The following is a 15,487-nucleotide window of genomic DNA, read 5'->3' on the forward strand; positions in this document are numbered from 1 at the left end:
GTTAACAGCCCATCTTTCAGCAGAAACTCTGTAAGCCAGAAGGGAGTGGCAGGAAATATTTAAAGTGATGAAAGAGAAAAACCTACAACCAAGATTACTCTACCCAGCAAGGATCTCATTCAGATTCGACAGAGAAATTAAAAACTTTACAGACAAGCAAAGACTAAGAGAATTCAGCACCACCAAACCAGCTTTACAACAAGTACTAAAGCAACTTCTAGGCAGGAAACACAAGAGAAGGAAAAGACCTACAATAACAAACCCAAATCAATTAATAAAATGGTAAAAGGAACATACATATCAATAACTACCTTAAATGTAAATGGATTAAATGCTCCAACCAAAAGACACAGGCTTGCTGAATGGATACAAAAACAAGACCCATATATATGCTGTCTACAAGAGACCCACTTCAGACTAGGGACACATACATACTGAAAGTGACAAGATGGAAAAAGATATTCCATGCAAATCAAAAGAAAGCTGGAGTAGCAATTCTCATATCACAAAATAGACTTTAAAATAAAGACTATTACAAGAGACAGAGAAGGACATTACATAATGATCAAGGGATCAATCCAAGAAGAAGATATAACAATTGTAAATATTTATGCACCCAACATAGGAGCACCTCAATACATAAGGCAAATACTAACAGCCATAAAAGAGGAAATCGACAGTAACACAATCATAGTAGGGGACTTTAACACCCCACTTTCACCAATGGACAGATCATCCAAAATGAAAATAAATAATGAAACACAAGCTTTAAATGACACATTAAACAAGATGGACTTAATTGATATTTATAGGACACTCCATCCAAAAACAACAGAATACACTTTCTTCTCAAGTGCTCATAGAACACGCTCCAGGATAGATCATGTCTTGGGTCACAGATCAAGCCTTGGTAAATTTAAGAAAATTGAAATTGTATCAAGTATCTCTTCTGACCACAACACTATGAAACTAGATATCAATTACAGGGAAAAATATGTAAAAAATACAAACAGATGGAGGCTAAACAATACATTACTAAATAACCAAGAGATCACTGAAGAAAACAAGAGGAAATCAAAAAATACCTAGAAACAAATGACAATGTAAACACAATGACCCAAAAACTATGGGATGCAGAAAAAGCAGTTCTAAAGGGAAGTTAACAGTGATACAATCTTACCTCAGGAAACAAGAAACAGCTCAAACAAACAACCTAACCTTACACCTAAAGCAATTAGAGAAAGAAGAACAAAAATTCCCCAGTTATCAGAAGGATAGAAATCATAAATGATGAATTGGGAGATAGGGATCGACATATATACACTAATATTTAAAAAATGGATAACTAATAAGAACCTCCTGTATAAAAAAATAAATTAAATTCAAAAATTAAAAAAAAAATAGAAATGAAAAAGGAGAAGTAACAAGTCACACTGCAGAAATACAAAGGATCATGAGAGATTACGACAAGCAACTTTATGCCAATAAAATGGACAACCTGGAAGAAATGGAAAAATTCTTAGAAAAGCACAACCTTCTGAGACTGAAACAGGAAGAAATAGAAAATAAGAACAGACCAATCACAAGCACCGAAATTGAAACTGTGATTAAAAATCTTCCAACAAACAAAAGCCCAGGACCAGATGGCTTCACAGGTGAAGTCTATCAAACATTTAGAGAAGAGCTAACACCTATCCTTCTCAAACTCTTCCAAAATATAGCAGAGGGAGGAACACTCCTAAACTCATTCTTTGAGGCCACCATCGCCCTGATACCAAAACCAGACAAAGATGTCACAAAGAAAGAAAACTACAGGCCAATATCACTGATGAACACAGATGCAAAATCCTCAACAAAATACTAGCAAACAGAATCCAACAGCACAATAAAAGGATCATACACCATGAACAAGTGGGGTTTATCCCAGGAATGCAAGGATTCTTCAATATATGCAAATCAATCAATGTGATTAACCATGTAAACAAATTGAAGGAGAAAAACCATATGATCGTCTCAACAGATGCAGAAAAAGCTTTTGACAAAATTCAACACCCATTTAAGATAAAAACTCTCCAGAAAGTAGGCATAGAGAGAACTTACCTCAGCATAATAAAGGCCATATATGACAAACCCACAGCCAACATCATTCTCAGTGGTGAAAAACTGAAACCATTTCCTCTAAGATCGGGAATAAGACAAGGTTGTCTACTCTCACCACTATTATTCAACATAGTTTTGGAAGCTTTAGCCACAGCAATCAGAGAAGAAAAAGAAATAAAAGGAATCCAAATCAGAAAAGAAGATGTAAAGCTGTCACTGTTCGCAGATGACATGATACAACACATAGAGAATCCTAAAGATGCTATACCAGAAAACTACTAGAACTAATCAATGAATTTGGTAAAGTAGCAGGATACAAAATTAATGCACAGAAATCTCTTGCATTCCTATACACTAATGATGAAAAATCTGAAAGAGAAATTAAGGAACACTCCCATTTACCACTGCAACAAAAAGAATAAAATACCTAGGAATAAACCTACCGAAGGAGACAAAAGACCTGTATGCAGAAAACTGTAAGACACTGATGAAAGAAATTAAAGATGATACAAACAGATGGAGAGATATACCATACTCTTGGATTGGAAGAATCAACATTGTGAAAATGACTATACCACCCAAAGCCACATACAGATGCAATGCAATCTCTATCAAACTACTAATGGCATATTTCACAGAACTAGAAAAAATTTCACAATCTATATGGAAACACAAAAGACCCCAAATAGCCAAAGCAATCTTGAGAAAGAAAAACAGAGCTGGAGGAATCCTGCTCCTGGACTTCAGACTATACTACAAAGCTACAGTAATCAAGACAGTATGGTACTGGCACAAAAACAGAAATACAGATCAATGGAACAGGATAGAAAGCCCAGAGATAAACCCACACACATATGGTCACCTTATTTTTATAAAGGAGGCAAGAATATACCATGGAGAAAAGACAGCCTCTCCAATAATTAGTGCTGGGAAAACTGGACAGGCATGTAAAAGAATGAAACTAGAACACTCCCTAACACCATACACTAAAATAAACTCAAAATGGATTAAAGACCTAAATGTAAGGCCAGACACTATAAAACTCTTAGAGAAAAACAAGGCAGAACACTCGATGACATAAATCACAGCAGATCCTTTTTGACCCACCTCTTAGAGAAATGGAAATAAAAACAAAAATAAACAAATGGGACCTAATGAAACTTCAAAGCTTTTGCACAGCAAAGGAAACCATAAACAAGACAAAAAGACAACCCACAGAATGGGAGAAAATATTTGCAAATGAAGCAACTGACAAAGGATTAATCTCCAGAATTTACAAGGAACTCATGCAGCTCAATATGACAAAAACAAACAGCCCAATCCAAAAATGGGCAGAAGAACTAGACATATCTCTAAAGAAGATATACAGATTGCCAATAAACACATGAAAGGATGCTCAACATCACTAATCATTAGAGAAATACAGATCAAAACTACAATGAGGTATCACCTCATACCGGTGAGAATGGCCATCATCAAAAAATCTAGAGACAATAAATGCTAGAGAGGGTGTGGAGAAAAGGGAATCCTCTTGCACTGTTTGTGGGAATGTAAATTGATACAGCCACTATGGAGAACTGTATGGAGGTTCCTTAAAAAACTAAAAGTAGAACTACCATATGACCCAACAATTCCACTACTGGGCATATACCCTGAGAAATCCATAATTGAAAAAGAGTCACGTACCACAATGTTCATTGCAGCTCTATTTACAATAGCCAGGATATGGAAGTAACCTAAGTGTCATCGACAGATGAATGGATAAAGAAGATGTGGCACATATATACGATGAAATATTACCCAGCCATAAAAAGAAACAAAACTGAGCTATTTGTAGTGAGGTGGATGGACCCAGGGTCTGTCATACAGAGTGAAGTAAGTCAGAAAGAGGAAAAACAAATACCGTATGGTAACACATATATATGGAATCTAAAAAAGAAAAAAAATGGTTCTGAAGAACCTAGGGGCAGGACAGGAATAAAGACGAAGACGTAGAGAATGGACTTGAGGACATGGAGAGGGGGAAGGGTAAGCTGGGATGAAGAAATTGGCATGGACATATATACACTACCAAATGTAAAATAGCTAGCTAATGGGAAGCAGCGGCATAGCACAGGGAGATCAGCTCCGTGCTTTGTGACCACCTAGAGGGGTGGGTTAGGGAGGGTGGGAGGGAGACGCAAGAGGGAGGAGCTATGGGGATATATGTATATGTATAGCTGATTTACTTTGTTATAAAGCAGAAACTAACACACCATTGTAAAGCAATTATACTCCATAAAGATGTTAAAAAAAAAAAAGACACCCCTTGTGAAGAGGGTAGTCAATCTGTTCTAACGTTTCTGGTTATCAAAATAACTCTTTAGATGAAGAAAAATAAATGATAATTTGCACATTTTCAAGTTCTTTTTCTGATTATTATGCAAATTTGAGAAACCATGACACTACCTTTTCCTTGTTCTGAGAGGTATTATTCATATATTCTGTTGTGAAGGAGGGGAGGGAACATACACCCAGCCATGATTTTGAACATAATGGCAAAAAGGCCATCAGTAAGATCACTTTATCAACATCCAATGACACCTGATCAGAAAGGCTTTCCCTGGGCACCTTGTGTAAAAGTGCACCTCTCCCAAACCTCATTCTTTCAATTTGCTTTTCATCCATTTCCTTCCTTTGGATGTAAGTTCCTTTCAGGCTGGGACTTCCTCGAGTTTGTTTACTGCGTGCGGTACTCCTACAACAGTATGTGACTCACAGCAGGACTCAGGAAATGCTTGCTGCATAAATGAATCTGTCATTTCTGGCTCTAAACTTGGTTTGGTTGATTTCGCTGGGTAAGTAAATACCTAAGTCCTTTGTTAGTCTTCCTTTCCCAAATTTAGGCCTTAGCCAAAACAGAGGAGGACTATAGACAAGGACAAACACACACACCTACCTATATATATATGTATTGTACAGAGAGAGAGAAAGGGAGAGATCCATGTATCTGTGTATATAATCCCTAAAGAAAACAGAATCAAGCTAAAGAAGGTCTTTTTCCCATTATCCACTGAAAAAGGAACCATACCCAGCGTGGCACTTGCACTCCCTCAAAATTCATCCTTGCAAAGTCTCATGAGGAAACTTGGCTTCCCCACTGCAGCATCCCCAGCCAGCACAATCTTGTAAGGCTTCTGCAAGTCGTAGGATTTATGGTTACCATCCACCATGTCCGTCTAGGGAAAGAAAGCCACAGTGGATGACAAAGGTAGTGCCAGCCTTCTTCCTAGTAAGTTATATGGCACAAAAATGAAGTATTCATGAATAAAAGTGCCCCCAAAGCCACCTGCCTGTGGTGAAAGGGCCGAGATGGGCTTTCTTGAGGAGCTACTAACAACGTGGCCTTCACTAGCAGACCCCTCGGGCTTCTAATCCAGGATAGAAGCCACACCTTCTGAGCCACCTTCATCCCTTATATCAGGAACCTGTTTTTTTATTAAAAAGTCAGCCATTATAAAGCAAAGTCTTTCGTTACACATATACATCATTAAGTAAAAAGAAGAAAAATATGCACCTGAATCTACGTCAACGCTGTTATGGAACAAAGTGGCCTCAAAAGGAAACCTGTGAGAGTTTTCCCTAACTTAGTAGAGAAAAATATTCTCCTGTGTTTCACATGTATGACCTTTAAAACAATGCCCATGACAGATAAAGGTCAAATAGGGTGATATATGTATTTCTACTGAAGATCAGGCCTAGGAGAGCAGTGATTTCGGGGCTCACATCTGTGTCTGAAGTATCACCCCCAAAGCTCTCCTGCAAGCTCTGCAACCTTCAGAATCTCCTCTGCTGCTTGTACTCCACCTCCGAGTCATACTCGGAATCTTTCAGGGTAGACAAGCTGTTCTCGGGCAGGCTGTCAACATCACAATTCATCCTCCGCATGGGATCACAAAGGGCCAGCGAGCTGCAGTCCTCACCCGTGTAGGGAGAGTGGGATGACCGGGTGACAAAGGAGAGGACCGCTACCTAAGGGCTGGCGATACTCAAGATGACACAGCAGTGTAATCAGACAGCAATAGAATCAAGAAGACCGATAATCTCATTCTTCCCAAGAGCCACAATGTATTCCACGATTAAGCATCAGGGAAAATAAAATCCTCAGAGCAATATCGTTCATTCTATGCAACAATCAATTAAGATAAAAACATTTAAATCAAACGTTTAATAAATGAAGCTATCTTCTAAAAATCACCATCTTTATTTCCTGATACAAAAAGAATTAGAATGCCCAGGATGCAAATGCAATCTCAAGTTGTATTAAGAAAATGTATACAGAATATGTGAACCTTTCTAGTCTAATGTGGTCAGACCATATTCTGAACAGCATATCCATTTCTGGATAATATCTCTACTGAAAAGGGATGCCAAGGGCTTCCCTGGTGGCTCAGTGGTTAAGAATCTGCCTGCCAATGCAGGGGACATGGGTTCAAACCCCGGTTCGGGAAGATTCCACATGCCACAAAGCAACTAAGCCCGTTCACCACAACTACTGAGCCTGCGCTTTGGAGCCCACAAGCCACAACTACTGAAGTCCATGTGCCTAGAGCCCATCCTCTGCAATAAGAGAAGCCACTGCAATGAGAAGCCTGCACACTGCAACAAAGAGTAGCCCCCCGCTCGCTGCAACTAGAGAAAGCCCACGTGCAGCAACGAAGACCCAAAACAGCCATAAATAAATAAATTTTTTTTTTTAAAAAAGGGATGCCAAGAACCTGGATGAGAAAGGCAACTGATGACGTGAGACTTAAAACATTCAGGTCAGTGCACTCGGCTTAAGCTGTAATGGTTTCTCTCTTCAAATACTTGAAGAACTGACACAGGAAGAATACATTCTCTCAGGTTGCACAAGACAAAATAAAGGCCAACTGAATTTTTCTGGGAGTCACATACCTAATCAACATGGTGAGAAATGACAGGTAATTAGAAATGTGTCACCCTGTGGCCATCATCAAAAAATCTACAAACAATACATACTGGAGAGGGTGTGGAGGAAAGGGAACCCTCTTGCACTGTTGGTGGGAATGTAAATTGATATAGCCACTATGGAGAACAGTATGGAGGTTCCTAAAAAACTAAAAATAGAACTACCATACGACCCAGCAATCCCACTACTGGGCATATACCCTGAGAAAACCATAATTCAAAAAGAGACATGTACCACAATGTTCATTGCAGCACTATTTACAATAGCCAGGACATGGAAGCAACCTAAGTGTCCATCAACAGATGAATGGATAAAGAAGATGTGGCAGGAATAAAGACGCAGAAGTAGAGAATGGACTTGAGGACACGGGGAGGGGAAAGGGGAAGCTGGGATGAAGTGAGAGAGTAGCACTGACTTATATACACTACCAAATGTAAAATAGATAGCTAGTGGGAAGCAGCTGCATAGCACAGGGAGATCAGCTCGGTGCTTTGTGACCACCTAGAGGGGTGATAGGGAGGGTGGGAGGGAGACGCATGAGGGAGGGGATATGGGGATATATGTATACATATAGCTGATTCACTTTGTTATACAGCAGAAACTAACACAAAATTGTAAAGCAATTATACTCCAATAAAGATGTTAAAAAAGAAAAAACAAGGGCTTCTCTGGTGGCACAGTGGTTAAGAGTCCGCCTGCCAATGCAGGGGACGCGGGTTTGAGCCCTGGTCCAGAAAGATCCCTCGTGCCACAGAGCAACTAAGCCCGTGTGCCACAGCTACTGAGCCTGCGCTCTACAGCCTGTGAGCCACCACTGCTGAGCCTGTGTACCAGAGCTACTGAAGCCCAAGCACCTACAGCCCGTGCTCCGCAACAAGAGAAGCCACCGCAATGAGAAGCCCACACACTGCAATGAAGAGTGGTCCCTGCTTGCCACCACTAGAGAAAGCCTGTGTGTAGCAACAAAGACCCAACCTAGCCAAAAATAAATAAGTAAATAAATTTATGAAAAAAAATAATAAAATAAAAGTAAACTATTCTTATCTGCCCAAAGAGTATTTTCATTACAATATGTAAAAATATAAAATAAGTTATATTTTTGCTAGAGTTCTTAGAAAAACGACGAAACTAAAACAAATATACAAGATAAAATCCAGTAAGGCCACAAAAGCAATAAAATTAAATTTACAAGATGATTTTAAGTTTTTTTTAAAAATTGTTATTGAAGTATAGTTGATATATATTATATAAATGACAGGTATGCAATATAGTGATTCACAATTTTTAAAGGTTATACTCCATTTATAGTTATTGTAAAATACTGGCGATATTCTCCATGTTGTACAATATATCCTTATAGCTTATTTTATGCCTAATAGTTTGTACCTTTTAATCTCCTATCCCTATATTGCCCCTCCCCACTTCCTTCTCCCCACTGGTAACCACTAGTTTGTTCTTTATATCTGTGAGTCTGCTTCTTTTTGTTATACCCACTAGTTTGTTGTATTTTTTGGATTCTACATATAAGTGATATCATATAGTATTTGTCTTTCTCTGTATGACTTATTTCACTTAGCATAATGCCCTCCAAATCCATCCATGTTGCCGCAAATAGCACAATTTTATTCGTTTTTATGGCTGAGTAGTATTCCATTGTATGTATAGACCACATCTTCTTTATCCTTCCTTCTTTGATGGACACTTAGGTTGTTTCCATATCTTGGCAATTGTAAGTAATGCTGCTGTGAACACTGGGTGCATGTATCTTTTCGAATTAGTGTTTTTGTTTTTTTCTGATATATACCCAGGAGTGGAATTGCTGGGTCATATGGTAGTTTTAGTTTTTGAGAAACCTCCATACAGTTTTCCAGAATCGCTGCACCAATTTACATTCCCACCAACAATGTATGAGGGTTCCCTTTTCTCTACATCCTCACCAACATTTGTTATTTGTGGTCTTTTTGATGACAGCCATTCTGACAGGTGATATCTCATTGTGGTTTTGATTTGCATTTCCCTGATGATTACCAATGTTGAGCATCTTTTCATGGGCCTGTTGACCGTCTACATTTCCTCTTTGGAAAAATGTCTATTCAGTTCTTCTGCCCATTTTTTACTCAGGTTGTTTGTTTTTTTGATGTTGAGTTATATGAGCTGTTTATATATGTTGGATATTAACCCTTTATGAGTCATACTATTTGCAAATATTTTCTCCCATTCAGTAAGTTGTCTTTTCGTTTTGTTTATGGTTTCCTTTGCTGTGCAAAAGGTTTTAAGTTTAATTGTTTCTTAAAAACAAAAAGGAAGGAAGAAAATAATCATTGGAGGCTGGCAGTTCAATACGGTGGACAGAATACATGAATTTGTCTTCTTTCCCTTTTGAGACCTCATTAATATGAAATTCCAAAGGAAATAAGCCAATAAAAGTTAAAAGACATGGTGTAGGAAGGGGAAGCTGGGGCGAAGTGAGAGAGTAGCATGGACATATATACACTACGGAATGTAAAATAGTTAGCTAGTGGGAAGCAGCAGCACAGCACAGGGAGATCAGCTCAATGCTTTGTGACCACCTAGAGGGGTGGGATAGGGAGGATGGGAGGGAGGCTCAAAAGGGAGGGGATATGGGGACATGTATATGCATATGGCTGATTCACTCTGGTGTACAACAGAAACTAACACAGTACTGTGAAGCAATTATACTCCAATAAAGATCTATTTTTAAAAAATTAAAAGAATGGAAGAGGGGCCCATCAGCAGTAAAGTGATTTAAACACATTGCTGGAAAAAGGAAACTGGATGGTAATGTGCTGACAAAGAGAAGAGAGTTGGGGAAAAGGAGGTCCAGAAGATGTGTGTTGAAGGTCCTACTGTAGAACAAAGAAGAGACAACTGGTCATGCAGAACCCCAGAGAGTGAGAAGGGGGGCTGAAAATAGAGATTAAAATTGTATACTAAGGCACACTGCCTCTCAAGCCCATAGCTGCTCTTACTCTAGGAAAGAAGAGCAGATAAGCCAGAGCTGATTCCAAATGCAACAAGACAGGGTTTGTCTTCTTAAAAATAACTGAATGATTCCCAAAAGGAAAGCTAAGGCTTCTCTCTAAACATCCATATCCCATGCACCTAGTAATCGGGGTCCCCTGTCTGACAGCCAGCTTCACACACAGAGCTCCAAGGAAGACCATCTCTTAGAGGAGATGCCTTGAGGTAAACAGATCTACTTGCTACATCAGCTACCTAAAATGATCTGAAATTCCAAGATGACATCTGGGTAGCAAGTTTAAAAAGCAATCAGTCCAATAAGAATAGAAATTTCCTGGACTCCAAAATTAGTACTTTCAAGGAGAAAAAAACAAATTCCATGCACTGCAAAGAATAAGTAAGTTGCAAGGTATCAGTGATATCATGAAGATGGCAGTTTCTTTTTACAAGAAACGAAAAACTCAACCAGAGAATCCAAGAGAAATAAGCAATTTTACAAGAAAGTCATGAACCAAACACAAAACCAATTAAGAGGTAGCAAAACTTGGAACTGGCAGTACATAAAGGGAATTCATCTGACCACAAAGCTGGGAACCTTCTCTTTTGAGTGGCATAGGAATAATGACTGGAGAGAAAGAAATGAGTTTCTCAGAACCAGTGGCATAAGGTGTTGACAATTATACTAAATTGGTAAACTTCTGTATAGTTCTTTACAGCCTTTAACATGCTCTCCCATAAATCATCTCCTACTCTCTTACAGGATAACCCTAAGAGGCAGGCAGGAAGTCTGGTATAAATGTGAAAGCACCACCCGTGTAAAGACAGAAAGACAACCCATTGCTTATTAGCTGAGTGACTTTGAACAAGTTATTAAACCTGGAACTCATTGTTCCCATCCATAAAAGTGGGGAATTTGCACTTTCCTCAGAGAAAGTTTGAGAATTGAATTTTTTTTAATTATGAAAAAGAGCTTCATAAACTACAAAATCAATAAAATGTTAGTTATTAGGGTTAGACAGGACAGTTTATTATTAATCCCCATTTACAGATGAGAAGCTAATGATCAAAATGAGGAAGTCAATTGTCCCATGTATTACAGGCAGAAATTGGCAGGTCTTGATAAGGACTCAGGTCTCGTCACTACTGACTCTCACTGTTCAGGGCCTGTTTGATCTTCATCATATGCTGTATCAGGGCAAGAAACTCTGTCTCCTTTTGCAAACATTCTCTTAGTCTAAAGATTTGGGATGACATGGAAATAAGTAGAGACAGTGGCTAGGAGAATCTGTGACTCTAGCATAAAGCAAAGGATTGGTCCATTCAAATTCTGTAATAAAAGCTTAGTATGTATGGTCTAATGACCTGTGGAAAGGTTGACATTGATAATAATTTTCTAAAAAGGATATGGGGAGAATTCTTAATAATTCCAGAGATTTAAATAGCAATAACCCACAAAATGCAGTTAACTGTCAATCTCATTCAGTACAAATACTGGAAGAAGCATTAAAGGTTATCATATGAACAATCAGAGAAGCAAAGTGATGTGCCCAAATTGCACAATGCCACTTTCATGGGTGATCATTTTTTAAGCACCCGTTTTCATTTTAGCTAAGATAATTCCATTAGTTATGGAGACCATCCACATGCAGGAGGTGAATCCAGTACTGTGCTGGAGACAGTGTGTACCAGCAGGTGAGAGGCTATTTATTTTAAGCATCTCTTCCCAAACTCTGTATTCAGTGATGTTGACTTGGGAGCGTGAAATCGGTAACGGCAGGAGTATTTATACCATGGAAATCGTCAAGTGCTACAAATCCCTCCTTCCCTTCCTCCCCTCTCCAGAGCCTGTTGTTATTAAACATCTACCAGCACAGCAGAGTGAAACAGACCCTACTCATTTCAGAAACCAAATAGAGCAAAGGCCAAAACCAATCACACCTTGGCTTTCACTTCAGCAGGTTCTCTCCTACTTCTTGCTCATCAGGGATCCTCTAGATCTGGAACTTTCCACAGAAAAGAGAAATATTCATTTCATTTAATAAACCTTCACTGAATACATGTACCTTGTAGTAAGCTGGGTGTAGGGCTGCATGACAAGGAAAGACCATTTCCCTACTGTCATAAGCAGACCCGGGACTTGATGGCCCTTGGTTGGTAAAGACCAAGGAAAGAAAACTGAGGTTTGATGGACAAGTGTTCAGGGGATCAGAAATATTTATTAGATCTATGCAAAAGATAAGCTGCCCTTAGAAACAGAAACAGAAATGAGGTGCCTTAAAAAAAATTTTTTTTTTTGGCCAAGGAGTCCAATCTGATTCTGAAATCTGATCCATCTGCTGCTTCAATATGATTCCATATATTTTTAGTTGCTAATAATTTAGACACACTGAGATACTGACGGTATCCCTCAAAGTCCAGCTGCCACATACCTACCTTTCTGAGTTTCTTTATTGTCACTGTAGATCTCCCACTTCTGTTTCACGCTGAAGTCTGAGGTCACTGAGGGCTTCCTCAGCTTTGCATTTTTCCTGAAAGAAAAAAAAAAAGAAAGATTTTGTTCACTTAAATAGGTTCTTCAAAATCCTGTGGGTGAGAAACATTTTGCGTCAAAAAGGCTGATCCCAAGTCTCCTACAGAGATGGTGAGAAGAGATAAGGGGAGTAACCAAACTTTAGATGCCCAGTACTTCCATAATGGAAACCTAGAAGAGTGAAAGAATTGAGGAATCTCGCAACCTACTTATACACGTCACCTGGGGTGACACCTCTATGACCACTACTCAATTGTGATAAGAGGGCTGTAACACATCAATTAACTAGCTAATTAATTACTGTTGTGTTTAATTAAAAGCTACTGGCACAGCCAAGGGCCCCAGTGCTTGCCTGAATCCTATCATGTCATCAGGACTCAGGAAGTCCTGGTGGGTTTACTGTTTTTCCAAGCGCTTACACCTTATCTAAATTCAAATCACATCACCTGCAAATTTCTACGCACATGCTGCCCCTTAGGCTGGTATTTCTCATATGTGTCACCCCTGGTGCAGAGAATGGCAGAAGGGCACCCCAGGAGGTCAGGGGCTAAAGCTCTCATGAGTCCAGATACCTTGGAATTTTTTTTCTCTTAACACATTATGGAAATTTATATCCTATGTGCAGTATTCAAATAAAGTTTTAAGTTTATAACTACTGGAATTGAGTGTAACAAGGCCTAAATAAATGGAGAATATACCAGGTTTGTTCATTATTTATTATTATTAAGATGTCAATTCTTCCCCAATTGATCTTTAGATGCAATTGAAGTCCAAGCAAACCCCCAGCAGGGGACTTCCCTGGTGGTCCAGTGGGTAGGACTCCAAGCTCCCAATGCAGGGGGCCCAGGTTCGATCCCTGGCCAGGGAACTAGATTCCACATGCATGCCACAACTAAGACCTGGCACAGCCTAAATAAATAAATAATAAATAAATAAATATTAAAAAGAAAAAAACCCAGCAGGTTTTGTTTTTTAGTTTTGGGGGTTTTTTTGGGGGGTTTTTTAGAAACTGACAATGTGATTCTATGGAAATTAGAGGACTTAAAATAGCCAGGACAACTTTGAGAAATAAAAAAGTTGAAGAACTAATACTATCTGATTTTAAGACTTATCATAAAGCAATGGGCATCAAGACAATGTAACACTGGCATAAAGATAGACAACTCAATCAATGTAACAGAGCAGAGAGCTCAGAAATAAACCCAACACGAATACAGGAAACTGATTTTGGACACAGTGCAAAAGCAATCCAGCAGAGATAGTCTTTTCAACAAATGGGCTGAAACAATTAGATATGCACGTGCAAAAAAATGAACTTTGATCCATACCTTGCAAAATGGATCCTAAATGTGAAACTTAAAACAATAAAACTTATAGAAGAAACATAGGAGAAAATCTTTGCAAACTTGGGGTAGGCAAAGATTTCTTAAACACCAAAAGCATGATCTGTGAAAGAAAAAATGGACAAATTGGACTTCATCAAAATAAAACATTTCTACTCTTCAAAGACACTGTCAAATTAGTTCCACTCATTTTATCCACAAGAAAATTCTGGTTTGGAGAACCATTTCTATGGCCACTCTACTCTCCTATCTCATTTCCTTCAAACGTCCCATCTTCTAAACACTCTTATGTTCTCACTGTCCTCAAATATTTTGCACAGCACCCAACACATAATACATAAATTTTCAACAGAGGAGACAAATACATTATCTTGGTTGACTTCACATCATCCCATCCCTTAACTATTTTTTTTTTCAATTTTTGAGACTGAAGAGTTGGGAAATAGCTTTATCTCTCCCTAGTCAAAGTATATATATATATATATATATATATATATATATATATATATATATATTTTTTTTTTTTTTTTTTTTTTTTTTTTTCCCCAGTACGCGGGCCTCTCACTGTTATGGCCTCTCCCGTTGCGGAGCACAGGCTCTGGACGCGCAGGCTCCGGACGCGCAGGCTCAGCGGCCGTGGCTCATGGGCCCAGCCGCTCCGCGGCATGTGGGATCTTCCCGGACCGGGGCATGAACCCGTGTCCCCTGCATCAGCAGGCGGACTCTCAACCACTGCGCCACCAGGGAAGCCCCTCAAAGTATATTTTAATATCAGTCTCTGATCAAAACCAAAACTCTTTGCATTTCCTATCTAGAAATCAAACCCTGCACATCAGTCAAGGCTCTCCCAAAAGTCACCTGTTCCATGAGGCCTGCCTGCCTGCCCTGAGTGATTCAACAAGAAATCCCTTCCCCTGCCACATTTTATCTGAAGCTCTGTGTACTGAGTTTTCTGTGGATGTTTATCTTCCCAGTTACCCTATCAGTCTCCATACCCCTGCAGCACCCAGAGATCTGACTGGCAACAGATCCTGCATTAATGAATAAATGAGGTCGGAGCCCAGGGAAGAAGGACACAGTGGGAGGTGAAGTGAAGAAGGCGGCGTTTTGTACTGGATCTGAGGCAGGTGAAGGACTCTGCCGCAGGGAGGGTAAAGAACACAGTAGTGAGGAAGGAGCAGGGGACCCTTGCCGGGCACAGGGTCAGGAAGGAGACAAACGATGGGAAATCTGATTGACAAGCTGAAAAGGGTCAATCCCCTTCTGAACACAGTGAGAAAGGAGAGATTCTAGAAAGCACAACACATTGCATCTGAAATCTACAGGCAAGAGCATACGCTCCACTTCAACCTGCTGGTTGCCTTCTCCTTCCTTTATTTTTCCTTCTTCTTTTACATTGTTTCGAATGGGGGAGGTGCCCAATATTTCCTATATAACCTACACTAAGAAAGCTGAAAAGACTAAAAAATTATCAGCTGGAGAAACTGTCTGTCCTGCAGGGATCTGTAACTAATATTTCTGATATGCAGAGATCCCTTCGTTTTCTTCCACCTCAGATTTGTG

General features: G+C 39.3%; 1 pseudogene across 1 annotated transcript in view; it reads right to left on the minus strand.

Moving 5' to 3' along the window:
- LOC307188905 (ras and EF-hand domain-containing protein-like) overlaps positions 1 to 15,487 on the minus strand; it is a 246,996-nt pseudogene that overhangs the window by 213,673 nt on the left and 17,836 nt on the right. Inside the window, exons 3-6 of the transcript in view lie at positions 12,485 to 12,579; positions 5,866 to 6,107; positions 5,433 to 5,567; positions 5,171 to 5,318 (exon numbers count right to left, since the gene is read on the minus strand). The product of the transcript in view is annotated as a ras and EF-hand domain-containing protein-like (transcript). The remainder of the gene's footprint in view (positions 1 to 5,170; positions 5,319 to 5,432; positions 5,568 to 5,865; positions 6,108 to 12,484; positions 12,580 to 15,487) is intronic.

This window comes from Stenella coeruleoalba (genome assembly GCF_951394435.1).
Source record: "Stenella coeruleoalba genome assembly, chromosome: 7".
NCBI classification, from domain to species: Eukaryota; Metazoa; Chordata; class Mammalia; order Artiodactyla; family Delphinidae; genus Stenella; species Stenella coeruleoalba.